General features: G+C 31.5%; 1 protein-coding gene across 2 annotated transcripts in view; it reads left to right on the forward strand.

Moving 5' to 3' along the window:
• Nucleotides 1-259: 259 nt before the first annotated feature.
• Nucleotides 260-16687, forward strand: part of LOC125063882 (protein qui-1) — a 103779-nt gene continuing 87351 nt past the window's right edge. For both annotated transcript variants that reach the window (XM_047670561.1, XM_047670562.1), the window contains exon 1: nt 260-460. The gene's annotated coding sequence lies outside the window, so the exon portion shown is untranslated. The remainder of the gene's footprint in view (nt 461-16687) is intronic.

Consider the following 16687-nt stretch of genomic DNA (forward strand, 5'->3'; position numbering starts at 1 on the left):
ATGTTTGTTTGACATAACAATATGTAACAAATTCTTAACATAAAATAGGACGAGCAAAGTCATTCAATGGAATATTTTTTTCCTTATTCTATTGTAACACCATTTGAATTGTTATAGAAATATGAAGATAGCATGGAAGCAATGACGCGTAGCATGTTGATCTACCTAAGGGCGGGCGGTTGTGGGTGGAGAGATAGAGATACGGGCAGAACGAGCTACGTCCCGCACCTTACCGCAGTCTACTTCCATCTTTCGACTTAGAAGGACGTATTCCCGCGCAATGCATACACGCACACCGCGTAAAGGAAATATAAATATTATCAATTAAAACCAGTGAAAAAACATCTAATTCCGAGTGTATTACAAGTTTTCATTAAGTGTCAGTGTGTACAAGGATTTTCAGTGATTGTGGTTTGTGAAACGAAGAACGTAGTTTTTTTGTTGTTGTGACATAAATAATGTAAGTAACTTTAATTATATTCGAATTATGCTTTGTAATGGTTGATTATAATTTTTCTAATATGAATTGTTATTAAAATAAGTTAGATTTTGTAATTTTTTTTTTGCATATTTTTGTATTTTCATTAGAATTTAATTGTGTCAAAATTATTATTAACAATATTTGAGTTGCAAAATAACTTTTTATAGTTTAATAAAATGTTGATGCTTTCCAATTAAATAAAATTAAAAAAAAAAAAATACTTACAAATAATAATTACAAAATTGCAGCCCAATTTAAGCCACATGCATTTTTGCAAAATTAAAAAGAAACGTCTTAAACGTCTCTTGGTACGTTGATTGCTCTTTTGACGAATTTGTGTACTGTTCATAATTTATGGAATGGCATCTTAAAAATGTATTATAAAATATTATCATTCCCTGAACTTTCTCCTCGGGTCCTTTCGAATGAGAATTTCGAATTTCGAATGATTTATCTATCCTCTTGTAAGAATTAGTTTAAATATATACTATATATTTTCAACTATATGTACAAATGATTTATCAATAATACTTTTCGTTTAATTATTTGCTTAAATTTGATGTAAAATATAAATCTGGAATAAAATGTTAGTTCAATTTTATAAATTAGCTTGACTTTAAAATTTTATCTCGAAGAATTATCTGTTTAAGCTACAATGCAACCTCTTTATCCTCTTCTCTCTTCTAGCATTCATTTATGCTTTACATTAATAATGTGATCGATATTTTTTTGGCACGGCGACCTAATTACCTGTTTCGAAGACTAGCATCGGCGCAGGATTAAAGAGCACGTGTAAACAAAATCAGATGATAGCACTGTCGACGGCAATTGGAAACGACCAGAGGGCTCAGGTTGACCAAAGACATTATGTGTTTCGCGAGGCGAGGATATATATCACTACTAACTTCTCAAGTTCGGGTTTCTACTGAGGATTTTGTTGCACGATTTGAAACAGGAACCTCAAGGCTTTATAAGTTTGTTATAAGCTTGTTTGTATTATTATTGTATCGTATATATTTTCAAAGTATTGCAATTCGTTTGGGTGCTTATTGGTCCAGTTTTACAATAAATTTCTCATTCGATTCCTTTATAAATAAAATACAGTCTCCAATGTACGTAATTTAATAAAAACTTATCAGTAGTTTTTATGAAACTAAGAATCGGTAAATAAGTTTTAATGTGAAACATTATAACACTTAGAAAAAAAGGCATACGGATACATCATTCTATTATATCAGGTCTAAGAGATTTGTCATTTACATTAAAAAAAATTATAAAGATTTCCATTCCGTTCTTAATGGGATGGAGAATCGATTGGACGGAGGTTTGTTTTTTATTGGATTAAATCGAATGAATTGAATATTATAATTCTGCCTAAATTTTCATCAAATGTTGACCTAAAATCTACAAAAGAAATTATACAGCCAGTTTATGGGTATGGTAATGTTTGCATCGTTACTGTGAGAAAGAAGATTGTATATATGTATATAAGCCCACGGAAATCAGTCCGCTCGTTACGGTTATTGGAAGGTACGACTGAAGGTATACCAAATCTTTTGTAAATTTTCATGCGTGTTACGATACAAAACGAAGATGGAATTTGTTTAAAGACGTTGCGTCTCAGAATTTTAGGAACAGTAAGTGTATTTACGAAAAGAAGAAGAGATTAATGAAACAACATATCAAATAAGAAAATTATGAAACAATGTTGATAAAAAGACAAAATATTTCACATATTACGATTATATACACATAGTAATGTACAGATTGAGCGAAATAGTGAATTAATCATCACGAGATTTTCGGAACTATAGGTTACTGAGTTGGGATTTAGAACATATAGTTTTTTCACGACGCAAACGCTCACTACGAAAACATTTTTGGTAATTTCAACTTCGAGGGGTTTTACCCTTTCCAAATGTACAATTATAAAAAACTTTTTGTGTAAATTTTATCCGTACAAAGTCGGTATGGACAATTAGTAGTTCATACCGTAGTGATAATATCTGAAATATTTTATTCTCTTTGCAATATTAGTGTCTGTTGACAGAGGTGACGTTTTACCAAAAGACAAATTACCGTTTAAGCCCGTAGCTTTGTGCAAACCCGCCTGCGTAAGTATTACTCACTCATCATATTCTACTGCCATACTGTTTCGCAATAGAATATACTTAGTATAATTGTGTTCCGTTTTAAAAAGAGCCAGTGTAACTACAGGCACGTGAGATATAACATATTTGTTCCGAAGATTCGGAAAACATTTCCAGTGGTGACCACTAACCATCAACTGATGTTTTGGTGATGCTATTTTGCCAGTCTCCTTAAGTATTATCAACAAAATGGTCTCGTAATCTTAGAAGTACCACTTCTACATAGGTAAGTACATCTTCTCGGATACTCAATATATACGACATATAGACGTACTTAAGATATCTAAGTGGCCTTTTTTATATATGCAATATTTTATAATAATTGTTATAAGTCTAATATTTTTTACTTATATCATACTGCGAATACAAAACCGGTCGTAGTGATGAATGGCCTTGATCTTAACGTTCGTGTGAAACGATTACAATAACAATTAGGAACACCCAAATAGTAAAAAGATTTGCTTATCATTTAACTCATAAAGATAAAAGTATTTGAGTGTAAATAATACTACTGTACTAACGATTTAGGTCGCCACAGGTCGGAGCAGATACGAAGCAAGCATGTTTAATTTTTTTTTGTATTTGAATCGGATTTTGCCTACCATGCTTTGCTATACTCGCAACTCGGTGCGCAGTGCGCAATATCAAATTAAATATGGCAAATGGTTGGTCCATGAATTTGGCTCCGTGTCTGAAATTCGCAGAACATTATTGTCAATATGGAACTGTTCTCCTACAAACACTTCGTTACGCTTACAGTATAAAATTGATGGTGATAAGTAATTTTATTGAAATTCAATCAGATGTTTTCCAGTGGAAAATAATAAAAATTAAACTCACTTAAATGCGCCACAAACATTTGAGATTACTTTTTTATCTTTCAGCGCTAATTCATAAAGTGCTTTGACTTTACTGAGAAATTCACAAATATAGTACGTTTATTCTATTAATTCCTGGGATTACTTGATTGCTGATATAATATGTAAATCTTATGGAAGTTCAAATTTAAAGCTTATGTCGTATACTAGCTAGCCGTCTCGAATTTACACGGGTTATATTATACGGGGCATATTATTTTTATTTCTTCATTGTTATTTTCTTACGACGGTAACTTAAAAACAATATTAAAAAATAATAACACAGCGAAAATCAGACCTAATAACGTCTGTGCTAATATCTGTAATCATAGTACGCCAGACGTCTTTCTTCTTATGGATATTTTAAACATCGTATAACATATCCAAATAAGATTCATTTTACGACAAATAGGAAATTATTAAATTTAATACGTAATTATTGATAAGTACTGTTTATTTTATGCCGTTTTTATCAATCAAATGTGAACCATTTTAATGTTAAAGAGTTAGAGTGACTTATCTATAAGAAGTACGCCAGCTTATAGCCGGTATATAATATACTTTTTGGAACCTTAATACATTTTTAATCTAGCCTTGGTTTCATATTAAAAATAATACCAACGATTTATTGAATATTTTCTGTCGAGCTTGGGCTTTACGACAAACCCATTTTTTAAAAACGGGTCAAGTACGAGAACTGCTTACCAACATACAAATATCCTACAGCTCTATGAATTTGCAATGACGTATTTATGTCAATTTTTTATCTCTACCAAAATTTAATTTATTCGGTATACTTATGATAAAATGCGATTTTACTTATTCACTAAATATTAATACGATATTCCTGAAACATAATCAGCAGAGTCAACCATTAACTAATTTTTCTTATCTTTCTGCGAATATATCTCATAATTTTATATTTTCCCAAATTAAGATCAACTAAATGAATAATATTTTTTGTAATATACATTTACGAGACAATAATGCGAGAACAATGGATGATTAATCTAAAATATAACGCGTAGAGTTCCGCACTCGCGTCGTTGTGTTAAAAGGAATGTTCTTTTAACAACTCCCTCGTAACCTACATAAATAACATAAGCTACACATCAAAAGCGACATACAAACAATATCCAACATTAAAAAAACTGAATAATAAGCTTATAGCGCGATAAATGAAAGAGATTAATGGGTTTGTAATGTTTTCCTTCAAGATTTTCCTATTAATTTATATTAATCATAAAATTTGTACTTTGGATAATCATTCAGTCAAAATCAAATATATATTTTATTCAAGTAGGCTTCAAGTCCTTGTAGGACTTTTTATTTTGGACTGTAGATTCAACCGGGAAAAAACGTAAGTACTAAAATGTCAGCAGTTACTCCTTTTTATTAATCAAATAAGATTTGTATTCTAATAAATAATTGGTGAATTATCAGTAATCTACAAAAACAAATAATAATGAATTTTAAATAGTGATTACTCAATCACTATTCAACAAGCATATTATCCAACATAAGATAAATAAAAATTATTTAAAGAGTGGAGCTCATACTTGTTGACTTTCAAGCTGGATATGTTATATATATAATTGTATTTACTTAGTATTTTAAATGTTGGTAAAGACTACTACTGGGTTTTTTGACGGTTCTACTTGGTAGAATCTAAATTCCGAACCAGTGGTAGTTTCAATTAATATTGTTTTGTAAAATGACGTTTCAAAAATGCTTATAAACGTCTACTTGAATAAAGTATATTTTGATTTTGATTTAGTGGCAAAGTCACCTCTCTCTCGCGGTCCGGTTGCAGAGCAATCCGTCAGGATCGAACAAAAATAACGAGCAGTCGAGGGAATATTGATACACCTATTCTATAATTCCTAAAACTAGGCTGATTGTGACATCTCATATATAGTAGTGCCCGAGATGTTGTGTAGATGAGCCGAGATAGCCCAGTGGTTAGAACGCGTGCATCTTCCAATGATTTCGGGTTCAAGCCCAGGAAAGCACCACTGAATTTGATGTGCTTAATTTGTGTTTATAATTCATCTCGTGCTCGGCGGTGAAGGAAAACATCGTGAGGAAACCTGTATGTGTCTAATTTCAGTGAAATTCTGCCACATGTGTATTCCACCAACCCGCATTGGAGCAGCGTGGTGGAATATGCTCTAAACCTTCTTCTCAAAGGGAGAAGAGGCCTTAGCCCAGCAGTGGGAAATTTACAGGCTTCTAATGTAAATATATAGTAAAATCCAATAATTAATATGATAGTATATGTTTTGTGTCTATTCGTTTTTTATACAGTTAGTATTTAAAAAAAGTTAAAAAAAATATATAATTTTTTTCCCAGTTACTTCAATAAAAGCATTTCAATTTGGTAATAGTTTACACTCCAGAAAATTAAAATCACCAGACCAGAAAACATTTGTACAAAATATATGATTGATTAATTTTAGTACCTAATGGGCGAGTTAGTGAATGATAAATTTACATTAATAATATTTATTACGATTGGAAATATTTCGAGGCATTAAATGGTAATTATTTTGAATATTTAAATAAATAATAGCTAGAATTAACAATCAATATGAATATAAATAATTCAGTCAAATTACGTTCCGTCCGAGTGAATTAGAAAAATACTTTTATTTTATTTTGAAGCGATGTCAAAGACAAACAAATAAAATCAATTGCGGTTGGCACCCTATTGGCAATAAAAGAAATGATTAATGATTTTTACCAGCACAACTAATATTGAGCACGCATGACTTATCAACATTTTAATATACTTAGTAAACTTTATTTGGGTGCAAAGGCCCTTTGACTCACAGAATATCCCTTCATCGCGTTCGTTTCGCTTGGTTGTTCAAGTGTGTTTCACGCTATACGATGTATTTATATTTTTTAATAATTTTACATTTTAACTTATTTAATTCTTGTATAGTTTCTGAGTTGTTTAGTTATTCTTATGAAATTTGAGAAACAAACTCGTTTCGCGCGGTTTACGTATTATGTCATGAATCGCGGGCAAAGTCGCGTCAGTTGCAATACCGCACCGACTGCAATGGAACTCGCAACGCGTCACGACGCATAAGGTTTGATGAGTTGGATAACATTGCCGCGCAGTGTCGTGCCGCGCAGATTCCCTGCTGCGTGCGTTCTGTCTAATACGATTTCGAATTATAAACAACTAGTTGTCGCCTGGGGATTTTCTCGCATTTTAAGGTTTGTCGTCAGGCATAAAAAAAGTAGCCTATGTCCTCCATGAAGTTCAAGCTTGCGTCATACTAAATTTTATCAAATTCGGCTTAGTAGTTTGACTTTGAATGAGCTAAAGTCAGACGGAGTTACTTTCACATTTATAATATCAGTATAGAGTATATTTATTAACCTACGTCGACTCTATTGCAGTGCGGTTTCGCTCAGTAGAAACCGATGGAAAATAATCCTCATGTTTAAAACTGAGGTCTACTGCGTAATCGAATTAAATTTTAGGCACAATTTATTATCTGACGTTACAGGTCAATATATCAGGTAATATATTTAGTATAATGTGTAAATTATCACCGTCACAGGCAAAAGGTGGGATTATTTGTGTTATAGCAAGTCTCTGTCGCAAGGGATTTATGTTACTACTTTCTAATTCTGAATACCAGTTGTTTGTGAAAGGAGAATTACAAAAATGATGTTCGGCAAAGTCAAATTATATTTTGATTGAATTTAGTAATATAATATTATATTAACGGCACGGCAAGGTTGAAATAAAAACAATTATTTTAAGTGGGTTAATATAATTTAAGTCAAAGTTAATACATATGGCAATATATATAGGCAATATATGTTACATATATTCTAATTACTATATTGAAGAACATTCAAAATTATAATAAACTCACTTCTATAATTGTCCTTCGAAAAATAATTTAATAAATGAATATTTAAAGCTGCGGCTTATTGTGCCCAAAAAAGCCCATTACTGCCATTGTCTGAGATATACTCGACAGATACTCGTAGATAATAAACCTGGCATTTAAGAACAAACCGCGAGGTTTTTATTGTGCTTATCATATCGCTGGTGTATTTATTTTAGTTTTTATATACATATCCAATTATTCCTGAGTTTCAACAATAGTGTTATTTATTTTACTTAGTCGCATTTACACGTAAAATTATTACCTTATTCATGTGCCGTTTTATTGTATTAAACAACATATGTAATACACGTTTCTTTTAAAAGAATAATTACTTTCTTCTGTTTTTATATATGTTATAATACTGATAAAGAACTATCATCCCTGGCCTACCTCATCTACCGTGGAGGAATACTTTCGGAAATATTTTTAACAAAGTTTTAGCGATACGCTCAATCGGTTTTTTATTTTTATTTTACATATTTTATGGTAAATCCAACCTAATATAAAAATATAAAAAAGACACTTAATGCGTATTATAATAATAATGATACTGAACTAATCTCAAGTCAAAACGGCCAATTGTTCGGCGCAAGATATATTATATGTATGTGCGCAATCACAAGTACCTACTAATCTTTATTACCGCACAATTTAGTCTAATAAAAGGGCAATCCGACCTAATCGAAACAGAAAAGGTGTATATAAAATCCAAAACAATTAACACATTTAAAACAAATGAAGCGCGTGTCACCTCGTGTTATTTTTAATAATAATAAATACAATTTATGTCAAGCTTAAACCATATAATGTTGGTAACAATATTTCTCAAAAAAATAATTAGTAATTTATAAATTTTAGATATTTACTTTATTCAGATTCTTACGTTTGGACACTGGGGTACAAGGAACACAAACATATGTGTGTACCCGATACCTCAGAATATGGCGGTCACGTTTCTCACTAATCGTCTTCAGCGTGACGTTGCAGCTACTCACTGCGCATGAGCCATGCAACCCGTTTTCAAATGACCGTATTTAAATTAAAACACAGGAACAGTATATTATGTTCGATTTTTAAATTTGATTTTTGTTATCATAACGTATTAGGCTTCTATTATTGTAATTATTTTTTATCTATACCAATGGCGTTCCTTATATAAATAAATACATAAAAAGAAATTAGGTGATTATGAATTGCGTTAAAATATTGTCGTACGTCGCAAGAAATAAATATGCTTCTATATTGCTAACCTTGTCAAAAATATAAATGTTGTTAGTGAACAGAAATGATTCCAAGCGTTCGTATAAATTGAAATTGATAGCAGACATGGATCAGCGGAAACGCGATCAAGGAAATTGGAGCGAACAGAAAATCTACTGAGCAGAATTGTGTATTAAAATTACGTTAATGTTACCCATTTCAGAAGGAAAGATTTACAAAGTTATCCTAACATTTTGCATATATTTTAATAAATAACAAATCAAATTCTAGATATCATTTTACGGCCATAGATTCTTTTGATTGTAATATTTCATTGGTAACTCTGTCTTTCTGTATAGTCTTAACATAACACAGTCCTATATCAAATCTTTTCTTATTTTGCCCTCTTCACCTTTTTGACGGAAACTAAGTAATATACTTTAGGCACAAGCAGTAAATGGGATCCGGATTTTAATGCTATTAATGATAAAAGCGCCGGACATTACTAATGAGGAACTAATGGGGAAGGTACACAAGGAAATTCAACCAATATACACTTTAAACTTTGCTAATTTTTTACTTAATATTACTTACTAAATAAATCTTTATTTTATTTTATACTACCTATGCGTCTCGACTTCGCACAGGTAGGACATCTACTTAAAACTTTTTAATATAATTAGAAATAAAAAATCTTGTTTGTTGGATGTGGAATCTTTTCGTGTGTATGCAAGAGAACTCACAAAAATTTTACCATAATCCGATGAATGGCTTAGGAAAACAAAGAAGACAAACATACAAATATTAATTCTTATTTATTTATTTTATCATATAAGTACCAATTATGTTTGTAAAAATATTATATATATAAAAAATCGTAGCAATCTAAGCTTATCTCTAGATATTTATTCCAGTCAGCCTAGATCTAGAGCGTGATTTACGTGAGTTTATAATTATCTTGACGAAGGTATCATTAATATAGTAAATTAACAAATACTTTACAGTCTCTTATAATAATTTCATTTAAAAATAAAAAGAAGATTTAAAAAAAACATCCCTAACATTCTACTTTTAAACATTTATGTAATTCACGCACCACCTATCGTCCGTTAATGGAAACTATCAAGTAAGTGTCAAAAACAACTGTACAAAATTTCAACTCAGTCGTTGATCGATGACTAAAGGTGTCGAAACGTCGCACAAAATAAAAACGGTATGATCGCGGGTAAAGCCCAAATATGATGTAAAAAAATATAAATATTTGGTATGATCCCTTTCAATACAACTAATAGTTCAGTCACAATATTAATTAAAAATAATGTGTAATGGAAATTATAACTTTCGATGTAAAAATCACCCTAACAGTTACAATATATATATATATATTATATTATACGGCATCAGTACAAATTCAATTGAAAGACCTCCGTGGTCGAGTAGCGTGTACACCGGTTTTCATGGGTACGTCACTCCGAGGTCCCGGGTTCGATTCCCGGCCGAGTTTATAAAAAAGTTCATTCGTTTTCTATGTTGTCTTCGGTCTGGGTGTATGTCTTCTGATTTTCCATAACATAAGTGCTTTAGCTACTTACATTGGGATCAGAGTTATGTACGTGATGTTGTCCAATATGATAAAAAAATATATGTACGTGTATATTTTGATGGACTATAATGAAAGTTTATTGGATAATTAATCATCGACCGAATCTAAATATGCGGTTAGACTTTAGAACCCCACAACATAATGAACTTCAGAAACAGTGTAAAATCATTTGTAAAGCTTCAACCACACCTGGACAACTATGTTTATGAAATGATCGTTCTAATCTCATATAGTATATCATCGTACAGGTAACATTCCAGATGATTCGTCGTAGTCGCGGAGGCGACGCTTCGTTGAGCAGGTGTGATGAGTCCCTTAAGATATGCGACTTAGTATCTCTTTGTTATCTCAATTCGTCGCACAGGTATACCGCTCACTTAACAGAGGACTAAGCACCGCCTTTATTCCACATAATTATATATTTCAATTATAATCTAACAATATGATTCCGAGCAATATAAAACCGCATTTTTATCACAAAACATTAATATCAATATTACTGTCTATAAAAGTACGATAGCGGAATTAATTTCCATTTACTCCGAACAGTGATTACAATCAAACGGGTCTTTGCATATTCAACTGTTATATCATCAGTATATTATAAATTAAAGCAAGCCTTACCGCATTCAAATTAGGTGTCAAATTTATTTAAATCGCGAATTTGTATGACCAAATACGCAGTACGCTTCCGTTTTAAACCGTCGGTACAAGCATGACACGAGCATTATTATCTTTATTGAATTACGCTATGAGAATCCTTTATTATTTTGAAGTTCTGTTTTTGAAATAACAGGTTTGGTACCATGCATTTAATATTGTATTGTAAGCAATTTAACTTTGAAAGATATAAGATAAGATTACTTGGTCGAACGGCGTAGTGCTAGCCCGTCTATGAAGGTACCGCCCACTCATCAGATATTCTACCGCCAAACAGCAGTACTCAGTATTGTTGTATTCCGGTTTGAAGGGTGATTGAGCCAGTGTAACCACAGGCACAAGGGACATAACATCTTAGTTCCCAAGGATGGTGGCACATTGGCGATATATGGAATGGTTAATATGTCTTACTCTTTTGTCAATGGGCGGTGGTGACTACTTTCAATAAGTTGGCCCATTTGACTACATATATATATATATATATGTATATATAAAATAAGTGGTTTGTGAATATCACAATTTGACTGATAATCAAACATTTAGGTACCGATTTAGAGTAAGGCACACAATTTACCGAAGATGAATCAAATATTATACAATACTGTTACAATGCACAAGCCTAGTACACCACTTTTTTTCAGCGTGGGTTAACAATTGCTATTCAAACAAGTCATATAGATTTATTCTCAGATGAGCTTACTTTATTCTAATCTCGGAAGCTTCGTCACTTCACTAGTCCGGCTTATTCGAAAGGAAAATACCTCATTTATTTAAATCGTTTCATTTATTCATGATTCACAAATGGAAAAGCATCATCCGATATAGTTGTACAAAAAGAGTAAGTAGATGAAAAGTGAGCTACCTTTTTTCAATTAACTCAGATCCAGTTTGCCGGGCGTTGTAACGACACTAATATAACTGAACGTAATCTTATCTGCGAGGGCAAGGGCTGAGGCAATGAATGGAATCTGATTAAGTTTGTAACGCTATTTGCATTTTAATATTTTATGCTTGTACGTGTGTATGATTTAAAACACAGATATAATATTATACATTATACTTTGGCATTCAATGCTCATATTGTATGTGTTAGTATTTAAAATAAATCTAGTGTTTGCCAGTGAAATTTCAATAATTTGAAAAAAATATGAAAAAATAATTTTTAACCTCTATTAGAGCGACGATAAGGCTTAAGATATTTTCTTTGATGAATTCTTAAAAAATATGAGTTCTTTAGCAGTAATTAGTTTTATATTATTTCCAACGATAACGGTTATATAATATTATCAGCAGTGATAACAGTCAACCGACTAGGCGTCGCACTCCCTCACGTAACATGTATATTATATACAAGGCCAACGCCATAACTACAAAATATATTTGTTTAGTCAATAGGTCTGTCATCAATAGGATTGAATTCAAACTGACTTAAGCGAGTCCTTATTTAATAAACATTTGGCATTAATCACTGGATATTTTAGGAGATTATTTTACTCATAAATGTCTTGATTATTCATTATTTTTAATCTATTGATATCGTCTAACATTCCTGCTCTTTGGTAATATTTGTTACTCGTATAATGTCTTAAACTACTGATCTATCACACACATTTAAATATATATACCACGCGCATGAAACACAATTTATTTTTGTTGGGTTTATACGGACATTTTTTTTTTATTGTTACCGTCTTAAGATTTTTAATTGTTTTAAACACATAAGTATATTCTACAAATATTTTAGTATCTCAGTTGATTCTTTTCGATTAGATTTAAATATTTATTTTGATTAATAATATGGTTTTTATTTTGACTCGAAATTGGACTTATAATTAATGTCAGAAAACCAGCCATTTGTTTGCCTGATACCGCGCTAGAAATGTGTGCTGGCAAATAAATAATTATAACATTAAATTTGTAAGTGCCTTTAATTATAATAAAAAACATAACGTAAAGTGTGATAGTGAAAAATAAAGTGTTGTGCAGTTCGTGTGACTAAGATAATAAGATTACAAATAGGCCCAATGAATAGTTTTTTTCAGTTCATAGGTCGGCAGATGGAGAATTACGACACCTTATGGTAAGTGGTCAGTACTACCCCAAGACGTCGGTGCTGTAAAAAAAGATTAACAGCCCCTTGAGCCTATATTTATACTGACTCACCCAAACCGAAACACAGCTATATTAACTAGTTGCTTGGCGATAGAATATATAATATAATAAATAAGTAGGTCGTATCTAATAGGTTAGGTATCATCTGGAAGGGCTTCCAGCAAATAAATCATAGTTTATAAAAGACTATAACAGGTAAATCCTCATTTAGCAGACAGGAATTAATAGTTTTAATACTTTGTAATTAAATTTGTACTATTACTACACAGAAGCCATGTTTTTCAATAAACAGGTTATCAAACGCAAATATATTTTTGACATAAACGCATTTAGATGAAATCTCCAATCTTATATAATACTATAGGTAAATAAATAAGCGTAATATATTTAAACAACGATGCCCAAGAAAACGGTATCCAAAAATTCTCTCGAAGTGGAGCAAGGTGAATAAATGATGAGCTGGTGCGGAGCGTGATATCAATTATGTACCGGGTTACGGGATAGAATCGCTTTATTTTAGCCACGCTACCTGCAATCAATACTTGAAAATAACTTGGCCGCATTGTGTTGAATGCCAGCACTGATCTAAAAATCGCACCGATGTTTAATTGGACCACGAATTTTAACTTTAATGACCCATTACTAACTGGTTCAATTGATCAGCACAAAGCGTCTGACATGTTTTATAAAAAAACTTTGTAGTAATCCTTGTAATTGTTCCATTGCTAAAGTAATTCCCCCCTCCTTTTAAGGAAATGTCTTGGAGTTGCTTCCACAACGCTACACATGTGGAAAAATTTCATCTAACACATGCAGAAATCGTTAGAACATCTTTACTGAATATTAAATTCGAAGTGCTTGTCAGGTCTTAAACCCACTAATTTTTGAGCGAGAATCGCTTGTTCTAACAACGGAGCGATCTATTTTCATTATTGCTAATATAAATTCTAATCTAAAACTAAATAATGTTCAGAATGATAAGAGCAATATAAAATATTTTATCTAATAGTTATCACGCATTTAGACATCTCGGCTTAACTAAGTCCATTAAATAAATAAATAGTTAAAAAAAATAGGGCATTGGTTCTGTCTAAAATAACTGGATCATTTTAAAGTAAATACAATTTTATATTTTCGAAAATCGATACAACATTTATAAGATTTATTATTAAGTTTACATTACTTAGGACGTCGGCTACTTGAAATTAGATCTGATATCAAAACAAGAAGGAAAATATAATCAACATTTTGAGATAAATCTTTTACTTATTTATATAATATACGCATTGGTTTATTTTATATCCCTAATGCGCCACTCCTGAAACCGTATTTCATAAGTCCCTTGGGCTCATTATGAAAGAAATTAAGATTCTTTTTTGTCTCATGTAATGATATCAATTGTACTTTATTCCATTTATTGTCATAACCTCAGCGTGATAACTAGTTGATAAAATATGTTTTATTTTTCTTATCATTCTGAACTTTATTTAGTTTTAGATTGGAATTTCTATTAGATATAATGAAATAGATTGCTCAGTGTTTAGGCAAGTTTAATTAATTGTGAGTTCAAGTTCGACCAATCACCACTGAGTTTGGGTTTGTGTGTGAAAAAATATCATGAGGAATTTTTGATGTGTATGACGAAAAAATCACACGTGTAGACCAAGCAACATTAGGTCAAGCCAGGTCACCTTAGCCCAGCTATGGTAAATTTACAGACGGTTGCTTTTCTACTTCTAAAATACCAAATATGGTTATTAATACTTGTAATGTAAGCACTTGTTCTCGTCTTTACAAAGCAGAATTTCCTATTTATAGAGAACACTTTTCTGTCTTGAACCATGATTTTTTAACAAGTCACACCTTACCGTACCTTGACCTTTATTTGTCACTGAACTATCATTTCGATGTAGGTCGGCCCATTCTTCTCAACCCTACTTATTATTTACTGATCATATAACGACGCAAAAAAAAAACTTTTAAAAATAAAAGGTAAATCTATTTTCATATTATTAAATTTTAGCTTTTTATACTTTTAGGACTAGTGTTTATATTGGAGACAAAAAATAGTGTTTGATACGCTTTAATGTATTCGCTGTGATTGATTGGTAGCCCCGGCTGGAGAGATCGTTTGACGCGGGGTCTGGTTAGAATGACTTATTGGTACGAATTTATTTAATGTGCATATTTTACATAAAAGGATAATGCGGTTGAATAAAAACTGTAATTTAGTCAAAAGAAAAAGCGCACAAAGTGTAGTACTAATTATATTATTTTAAGTGATGCAAACGACTCACATTAGACGATTTTTTGTATTGATTACCATTGATTACCTAGTATGTTTAATCTACAGACTATTGTTTTTTAGTAAACCACATTGGTAGCTTTATCTTTACTTGATGGTAAGGCTCTGTGCAAGCCCCTCTGGGTACTCAGTATCGCCATTCTACCGCTAAACAACAATAATTATTATAGTTATTTTCTAGTTTTTAGCACAAGTGAGACAGTAAGTAAATGAGTAGTAACTACAAGTACAAGGGACAAAATAGTTTCCAATGTTTGTGGCGCATTGATGGCGTAAGGAATGGTTAATATTTTTTACAGCGTTAATGTCTATGGGTTATGGTGACCACTTACCATGAGTTGATATTAACCCGTCCTCCTACCTACCTATATCATAAAAAATATATCTTATCATTAAAAAGTAATATACAACCATAAATCTGATCACCGTATAGTGAAGTCAAGATTTAAGGATAGAAAAAACAAATCTAGACAAGAATTTTAAGCTATCGACTGGCTTTAATCATTAAGACGGCCAAAAACAGATAAGTTAGTTACGGTTCATCAGTTCACTTCTAATTAGTTCGGAGCGGTTCTTAAGTGGTTTTTCTCCAAGTCGCTACGAATACCGAGACCCTTTCATGCTTAATCGGCTATTTAGGACCTGGACCTTAATGTTTTACGCAACATTACGTCATTAAATATTTGAGAAGGGGTTTTGTGATGTTCGTTGAGCTGAACTAAGCAGATAAGATCTTTAATCTAACCTCGTAATGCCTTTGTTGCTTGCGATTGTGATATAAATCGCGGCTTCAGTTGGGCTTCTGTTGGTCCAATTACATCAGCTGTATCTTTTGATGTGATTTTGAAGCTAAACAAAAGTTACTCATTATTGAGAGACTTCGATTGAGCTGAGTGAGCCCTTAGACGGTACACGTATTGGAGTCTCTTCTTCCTTATAAACTCTTTAGACTTTTAAACTGAAGCCTATTTAAAAATGTCAAATAAATTTCCTGACGATATTTCTTACATTGAAAATTTAAAGTAGGTATTGCGAACTCAAAATCAAAAACACAGACAACCTCAACCTTTTAAATTTGTATAAGTTACAAATATAAAAAAAAGTATTCTTATATTTTTTCGATACTTTGAATAGAAAGTTAATTTTCATCGAGTTTATTGATAATGGTAAATAAAATTTAGCGCAATTATGATTTTAAAAAATTGAATATAATATTGATTTAAAAGATAATCTTTAAAGTCAAAATACTTAACATATTTTATGACTAAAAACTTCAAAGGATACATTTCAAACGATTCTGATATTATTTATCATTCCCTATTATACAAAAATTTTGTAACACTAATATAAAGTTTGTTTATCTGTACCAATTTCAGAGTTTAGGTACTGATTTTGAACCAAA

This window comes from Vanessa atalanta, chromosome 5 (genome assembly GCF_905147765.1).
Source record: "Vanessa atalanta chromosome 5, ilVanAtal1.2, whole genome shotgun sequence".
NCBI lineage: Eukaryota > Metazoa > Arthropoda > Insecta > Lepidoptera > Nymphalidae > Vanessa > Vanessa atalanta.